Source organism: Gossypium hirsutum, chromosome A06 (assembly GCF_007990345.1).
Source record: "Gossypium hirsutum isolate 1008001.06 chromosome A06, Gossypium_hirsutum_v2.1, whole genome shotgun sequence".
Classification (NCBI taxonomy): domain Eukaryota; kingdom Viridiplantae; phylum Streptophyta; class Magnoliopsida; order Malvales; family Malvaceae; genus Gossypium; species Gossypium hirsutum.
Genome location: NC_053429.1, coordinates 52,848,340 through 52,856,676, shown reverse-complemented (window position 1 = coordinate 52,856,676; position 8,337 = coordinate 52,848,340).

Below are 8,337 nucleotides of genomic sequence, written 5' to 3'. Positions count from 1 at the left end.
TACACGAGGTCAGACACGGGTTGGGACACGACCAAGTGCTCCGATTTTGAATTTCCACACGGCCTATGACACAGGCGTGTTTGGTGGCCGTGTGAGACACATGGCCTGGCCCTTGTTTTGAGAAAAATTTTCAAAGTTTAAGGAAGTTTCTTGAGTTACCGGTTTAGTCTCGAATCATTTCTAAAGCATTTTTAAGGCCTCGTAGGCTATTATAAGGGATAAATTGATTGAACTTGAATGATGATTGTATGAAATGATTGAATGCACGAGAAAAGTACGTTTATATGTGTTGTAAGTTCGGTAATGCTATGTAACCCTATTCTGGCGTTGAATACAGGTAAGGGGTGTTACATTTATTGGTATCATAGGTACAGTTTAGTCGATTCTAGGACTAACGTAGTGTATGTGAGTCTAGTTATACATTCCAAATATAAACTGGGATAGTGTGACGACTTTTGACATTTTCAAATATGTTTTTATATAGTAAATGAATCCTGATCGAACTATAGTTGATGCGGTTGAGAGTAATGCACCTGCTCCCGCTCAAGGGATAGCGCAGTATGATTCGAGACCCGTAACGAGCAGCCAGGGAGGAGAGGCTAAAGAAGCCTTCTTCTAAATAATGAATTAGTGGTTCACACAATACATTCGTATGAACCCGGGTACTCAACAACCTCTACCCCCACCTATTCCCCAACTGATCCCTATAGTTTCTCAAGGTATGGATCCTTTGCGATTGAATAAACCACTTGTTTTTAAGATACGGAAACACGGGGCTCAGGAATTCAGAGCCACTATTAACGATGACCCTAAGAGAGGCGAGTTTTGGCTTGAGAACACGATTCGGGTATTTAATGAACTTTCTTGCACACCTGAAGAATGTTTAAAATGTGCTGTATCATTGTTGAGAGACACTGCATATCAATGGTGAAATACCTTGATATCCGTAGTTCCGCGAGAAAGAGTTACTTAGGAGTTCTTCAAGTTGAATTTATAAAGAAATACATTAGTCAAAGGTTCATTGATCAGAAATGAAAGGAGTTTCTTGAATTGAAACATGGCCGTATGTCGGTAACAGAATACGAAAGAGAGTTTGTACGACTTAGAAACATGCTCGTGAATGTGTTTCTTGTGAGGCTATAATGTGTAAAAGGTTCGAAGATGGATTGAATGAAGAAATCAGACTATTAGTTGAGATTCTTAAGCTGAAAAAGTTTGTCGTTCTATTTGACAGAGCTTGCAAAGGCGAGAAAGAGTTACTTGGGAGTTCTTTCAAGTTGAATTTATAAAGAAATACATCAGTCAAAGGTTCATTGATCAGAAACGAAAGGAATTTCTTGAATTGAAATAGGGCCGTATGTCGGTAACAGAATACGAAAGAGAGTTTGTACGACTTAGCAAACATGCTCGTGAATGTGTTTCTTCCAAGGCTATAATGTGTAAAAGCTTCGAAGATGGATTGAATGAAGAAATCAGACTATTAGTTGAGATTCTTAAGCTGAAAGAATTTGTCATTCTATTTGACAGAGCTTGCAAAGGCGAAGAGCTTAGCCAAAAGAAAAGAAAAGTTGATTCTAAGGCTAGAGACTTTAGAAAGAGATTTGCGGACAAATCACATCAGTTAGCATCAAAGAAATCTAGAGAATATCATCCTCGTTCTACTGCTTCTGTGGGGATTTTGATCAGAGATAGAGATGTGAGACATTTCAGCTCTAAACCTCAAGCGAAATCTGTTGCCAGTGTGGGTAGTGTTAGAAATGTTGAACCTAAATGTAAGCACTGCAATAAGCGACATTACAATGAATTTATAATAATGAGCAGAGCTTTTTTAAGATTTGGATCTCTTGATCATTATCTCCGAGACTGTCCAAAAAAGTCTATAGTTGAAAGGGATCAACCAGCGAAAGTAAGTAAGTAATATGACCTTGCGGATATATTCGACGAAGACTCGGAATTGAGAAATCCCAGTTGAACCTTAGGAATAGATTAGGATACGAATGACATGTCATTAGGGGTTGTGTGATTTGGGTGCTAGTCCGTATGCCCTACCAGTGGCTGAGTTATCTGGCATGTGTGAGCAGACCCGTTGATAGCTCGAAAGTAAGAATTATATGTGATATAAGATTGAGATAGCTTCGGCTATATATGTGGCACTTAGGGTGTGAGTTTCCCGGGTATCCGATAGTATTTTGAATGGTTCAACAGGTATATCGAAGATATGAAATAGTGAAAAATAGATATGTATCAGTACAGGTATGTACAAAAACTATATAAGCATCGTGTAACATTCCTAACCCATATCCATCACTGGAACAGGGTTAAAGAGTAGTATCGGAGCTCACAGAACATTTACAGATAAATTGAGTTAAAAATACTAATCATAGACAACATCAACCATATTGTCCCTTAAATGGACTCCCGAGGCCCAACATGAACAGTATATTTAATTCGGGACAAGGTCAAGATCTTATAAAATTTTTCACAAAATTTCAAAATTTCACTTGTGAACAGTACCCACACGCCCGATGGTCTAGGGACACGCCTGTGTGGTCAGGCTGTGTGGCTCACACGGCTATAAGGCATGCCCATGTTCTAGGTTGTGTGGCTACACTTCCATGTAACTCTCTGTTTTATAAGCATGAAGAAATTAAAGTCACATGGCCAAGTCACACGCCCGTGTGCTAGGCCGTGTGGCGAATTTAATTTTTGAAATTTAGGTGCAGTTTTCACATGACCATGTCACACTCCCGTGCTCAAGGCCGTGTCCTTCACACGGCTGAGACACACAGTCGTGTCTCTACCCGTGTGCTCAATTCTGAACATTTTGTATCTCAATTTTTAGGTGCAGGGGACACACGGCCAGACCACACGCCCATGGGGGCAAGCCGTGTGTCACACACGGCCTAGACACATGCCCGTGTGTTTACCCGTGTAGGCAAAATAAAGCCATTTCATAGTTTCACTTTCTCACCCAATTATGCCAATAACCTACACCAACACTTACATGTATATACCAGCCAATTCAAGTATTAAGACCAAGCCAATTCCAATGATTATCATAGATAACTCACATGCATATCAAATTCATAATCATACTTTTAGTGCACATTCAAACTAAACATAATCTGATCAACCCTAATTAACACATTGGCAATGAACATAAAGAAACTTTATAAACACATTAAGTAAAACATTACTAGCCATTCCAATGGCTAGATTACAAATTATCACTTACAAGCCATCATTTGGCCAAATAAGCTATTACATCCCATTATACCAAAAGAGATATCTATTTATACCAAAAAAGAGATAGTGGATAGTGTGATTGATGCTTCGACCGAATCCTCCAACCTTTGCGAGCTTACTAGCACTATAAAACAAGGGAAAATAAAATGGGGTACGTATTTTCATGCTTAGTAAGTTCGTATAACAGGAAAATAAACTTACCAGTCATATTTAATAACACAAGCATTCATAGTCATACAATCCATCAATTATGATAAGTTACCTATCACATACACTCAATCAATACAAGTTAGTCACATAATATTTTATAAACATCAATTAAATTAGGATGAGCTCATCATATACAAACTTCCATATAATTTCATCTTTACACAATTCAAAAGTCTCTTCCATTGAACTATTGAAATTTCGATGAACATTCGGGTTATGTACATAAAGAATACATATCATTTTTTTGTTATTTCATATTCATTATTACACATTTGGCATAAGTTCAAGAGCACACCCTCGAGCCACATATTATACAATAGGATTACCAGTCCAGGCTAAATCCTGTTTTTCAGTTGACACTCACAAGAGTCGTTTAGGATTGCCAGTCCAGGCTAAATCCCATAAGTGTCCTATACTCTAGAGAGCTTAATTAGGGTTACCCGTCTGGGCCAATCCCAATTTATAACATATGTTCGAGAGGCTCATTTCAGGATTACTCGTCCGGGCTAAATCCTATTTGTACCTTTACCATATCATACTCATTACAAGAAATCACCAAAATTCATCGAATTTCAATGCTCAATCGGAACATGATATTATATTTAGCTTATCATAAATTGTAATTTTTTTTATTACAAACATCATCTCATACATATCATTTCAATCATACAAATTAATTCAAGGATATTTACATACATATTTAAGTTACACGAACTTACCTTGACAATGGTTCGGGTTTGAAATTCAACTAATTCGAAACCTTTTGTTTCATTCGATCTACTTCCGTGGTTGGTCTTTTCGGGTCTATATCAATAAATTTAATTATTAATTTATCACATTTCGCTACCATTTTGCCATTGCACTTTTCAAAATTTCTGATTTTGTCCCTAAGCTCGAAAAGTGAAATTCATGAAATCTAGTCCTCTTTTCAAGCCTAGCCAAACTTAAATAAAATTTTTTACATCACACACATTCTACAAAATTTAGCATTTTCCATGGGTTTTGCCCATTTTTCATTTTAGTCCCTGACTAGGTTTTCATGAAAAATTACTTTGTAAAAGTTGTTTATCTTTAAACTATCTTTCATTTTCTACAATAAATTTCAAATTTCCAGAATTTACATCCATGAAAAAGTTTCTACACTTTGTTATCTTTTCAAATAAATCCCATAAATAGAAATATTAGGTTATCCCGATTTTAAAATTATAAAAATCATTAAAAACGGGACTTGATTTCATACCTTATTGAGCTTGAAAAGTTCTCTTCCTCTCTCTTAGGGTTTCCATAGAAATTTTGGGGAAGAATATGAATAGAAAATATGATAATTTATTTTTATTTTCTATCATCTTTTTAATTTTGTTGATTTCCAATTTAGTCCCTAGCCATTTCTAATTTTTCCATGGATGAGTCATAAAAATCTCTACTAACTCTCCTTTAATGGTTTAATTACCATATAAGGACCTCTAGTTTTAAATTCTATAGCTATTTAATACCTATAGCTACTAGAAGGCAACTTTTTCTTTTTATGCAATTTAGTCCTTTTCCTAATTAAACACACAATCGATAAAATTTTCTTATCAAAATTATCATGTGACTTTCCTATAATAATGCCAATCATAAAATAAAATAAAATAAAACAAAATTTTATTTTTGGGCTCAGATTTGTGGTCCCGAAACCACTGTTTCGATCTCACTGAAAATGGGCTGTTACACATCGAATTTATGAAAGATATGAGTTCATGGTTAATTATGTAATTGAATATATGTTAACATTGTGATTAAATATTTAGTAGCATGATATGTTCATATTCTTGATTGGTAAATAAATGGTGAGCTTTGCTTATTATTTCATACGAGTTTACTAAGCTTTATAGCTTACTCTATTTATTTTTCGTGTTTTATAGAGATATCGAAGCTAGCTCGAATTTGGGAATCATCGGAGACCTCATCACACTATCAAGAGATCACTTTGGTACTTTGGAATCTATGTTTTTGGATATATGGCATGTATAGGAGCATTGGTCATTTTGGTAAGTAGTTTGATAATGAATTTATCCATTTGAATTGGCTTGTAAATGTTATGTGGATTGTTATGTATATAGCCATGATAGTTGGCTTGTTTTGGTTGATTTGGTTGTGTATATGTATATGCAAATGGCCTTTGTCTTGTGTTGATAATTTCTATGCAAATGATTGTGGTAAATGGTTAATATTTGAGAATTAGTATGCTTATGAGTTTAGACAAAATGATGCTTAATTAGAAGCGTCCACATTAATGAGTTGTGAAAGTGAGGTTTGGTATGAAATTGAATGACATATTGTGGTATTTATGTGCCTTGTATATGTTGGTATTGAAATGGCATGAATTAAGCTTGTGCCATTTGGTTTGGTGTAGGTGTATCCAAATTTGGGTGGCAAGATGGCTTGGTAAATAGCCTATTTTTGTCCACATGGGTAGAGACACGGGGGTGTGTCTCAGTTGGGTGTGAGACATGGTCAGGATACGCGGCCGTGTGTTCCCTCGTGTGGAATTAGAAATCAAGTCAGTATGCTCCACACGACCCAGTACACGGGCGTGTGACTTGGCAGTGTGGCATAAGTCAGTAACCCTATAGGTTTGGCACGGCCTGGCACATGAATGTGTGAGGCCATTTCAAAGGGCATAAGGTGCGACCCAAGTCAAAGAGTTACACGGGGTTGGACACGGGCTGGGGCATGGCCATGTGATCCCATTTCGAATGTCCACATGGCTTGTGAAATGGGCGTGTCTTTGGCCGTGTGAGACACATGACTGAGCCACACGGGCGTATGTCCCTTGTATTTTGTAAAAATTTCTAAGTGTTCCAAAATTTTTTTGAGTTATTGGTTTAGTCCCGAACCACTCCTAATGCATGTTTTGGGCCTTGTAGGCTCACATTGGGGACAATGTGAATGTTGTTAAATGATGATTACATGAAATTTGAAAATGTATGTGAAATGTATGTTTACTTGTATAATAAGTCCGGTAATACTCTGTAACCCTATTCCGGCTTTGAATATGGGTGAGGGGTGTTATAGTGTGTTTAGAAACTTGGTCAAAATGACTTGGGAATTAATTATAGGTTTACCTTATGTATATAAAATAGTGGTAAGTTAAATTCCCAGTTATACAAACTTACTAAGCTTAAAAGCTTACCCTATTTTAATTTCCCTATTTAGAGGAATTTGGAAGCTTGTTGGGTTTGAAGTTTGGCTGAGATATTACACATTATCCATCGGCCTAGTCGGTACAAAAGGTAAATTAATCCTGGTTATAATGGCATGTATAGGTTTATTAACCTATGTTGGCATGTAAATGTTGGTTTCTGATTTGCCATTGGAATGGCTAATATTTGATGTATTTTGGTATGTATAAACATGGAATTGTGTTGGTTGATATGTATTAAAATGGTAAATTAATGGTAAGATTATAGAAATTTAGATGAATAAGTTAAGGTAGTATGTTTGGCATAAATTGCAAACAAGTGAACTTGATTAATATGGTAAGTTTGGATACTAAGTTTGGATACTAAGTTATATGTAGTAAAATGACATGTTTAAGACTTGGTTTTGATTTGTTTTGAGTGCCTTGATATAGTATGTTAATGTCTAAAATGTTAGACAAAATTGATGGTAAATTTGGGTGAGAAAAGTAGCCTGTAAATAGCCTAGTTTTAGTCCACAAGGGTAAAGAAACGGGCGTGTGTTTTGGCCGTGTGTCCCCTACATCTTAAAAATTGAGAAATAGAATGCTCAGGTATTATCACATGGCCCAGCACACGAGCATGTATCTTGGTCGTGTGACCCCTGCACTTAATTATTGAAAATTAAATTGTTCACATGGCCTAGCATACAAGCGTGTGGCTTGGCCGTGTGACCTAAGCCAGAGAGTTACAATGGTAAGGACACGGGCTGGGACACGGCCGTGTGCCTCACATCGAATGTCCACATGGCTTGGGACACGGGCGTGTCATTTGGCCGTGTGAGCCATATAGCCTGGCCACACGGGCGTGTGTTTCCTGCACCTAGAGATAAATTTTGAAATTGCGCAAAAAATTCTCTGATTCTCGATTTCTGAGTTCTCGATTTTGTCTCTACTTGATTCAAATTGTAACATCCCAAAATAGGGCCTAAATGGAACACTGGTTGCGAAACCATGAATCTGAGATAGAAAAGTTTATTCCGATTAATTTTTTATAATGTACCGAGTGGTTAGATACACTTGTTAGAGTATCAATGGAAAATTTTATAGATAGCATGCTTAAGTTGCCTACTAGGGCTTAATTGCAAAAGTTGATAAATATGAGTTTTAGATGCTAAAGGATTAACTTGAAGAGTATAATTGAAGTAGAGGTCCTTAGATGGTAATTAGACCATTAGGTTTTCATGGACAAAAATAGACATACATAGATAAAAATAACTAAAGTTTTAATGAAGGGTATTTTAGCCATTTGGTAATTAAAAGATTAAAAAAGGGAAAAAGATGGCAAAATGTGCCCATCTTCTTCATTAGGCTGAAATTTCAAGGGTTTTTCATAGCTAGCGTTTTTTCAAGCTTCCAAGCTTCATAGTAAGTGATTCCAAGCCTCGTTTTTAATGTTCTTTACGTTTTTGAAGTCCTAGTAACTTGATTTAGCTTATTCTAGCAATAATTTAGCCTAGGGTTCATATTTGGAAAAATACGCATAGGTGAAATGTGTTTATTTTGATGTTTTATGGTATAATATGAAGTTTGAAATTATGTTAAATAACTTGAGCTAAGCGATTTTAAGCGAAAACAAGTAAAACGACATAATTGGTAAAAATACCTAATGGTCATAAGTATATGTTAGAGTGGGAATTTGATGTTAGAGTGGGAATTTG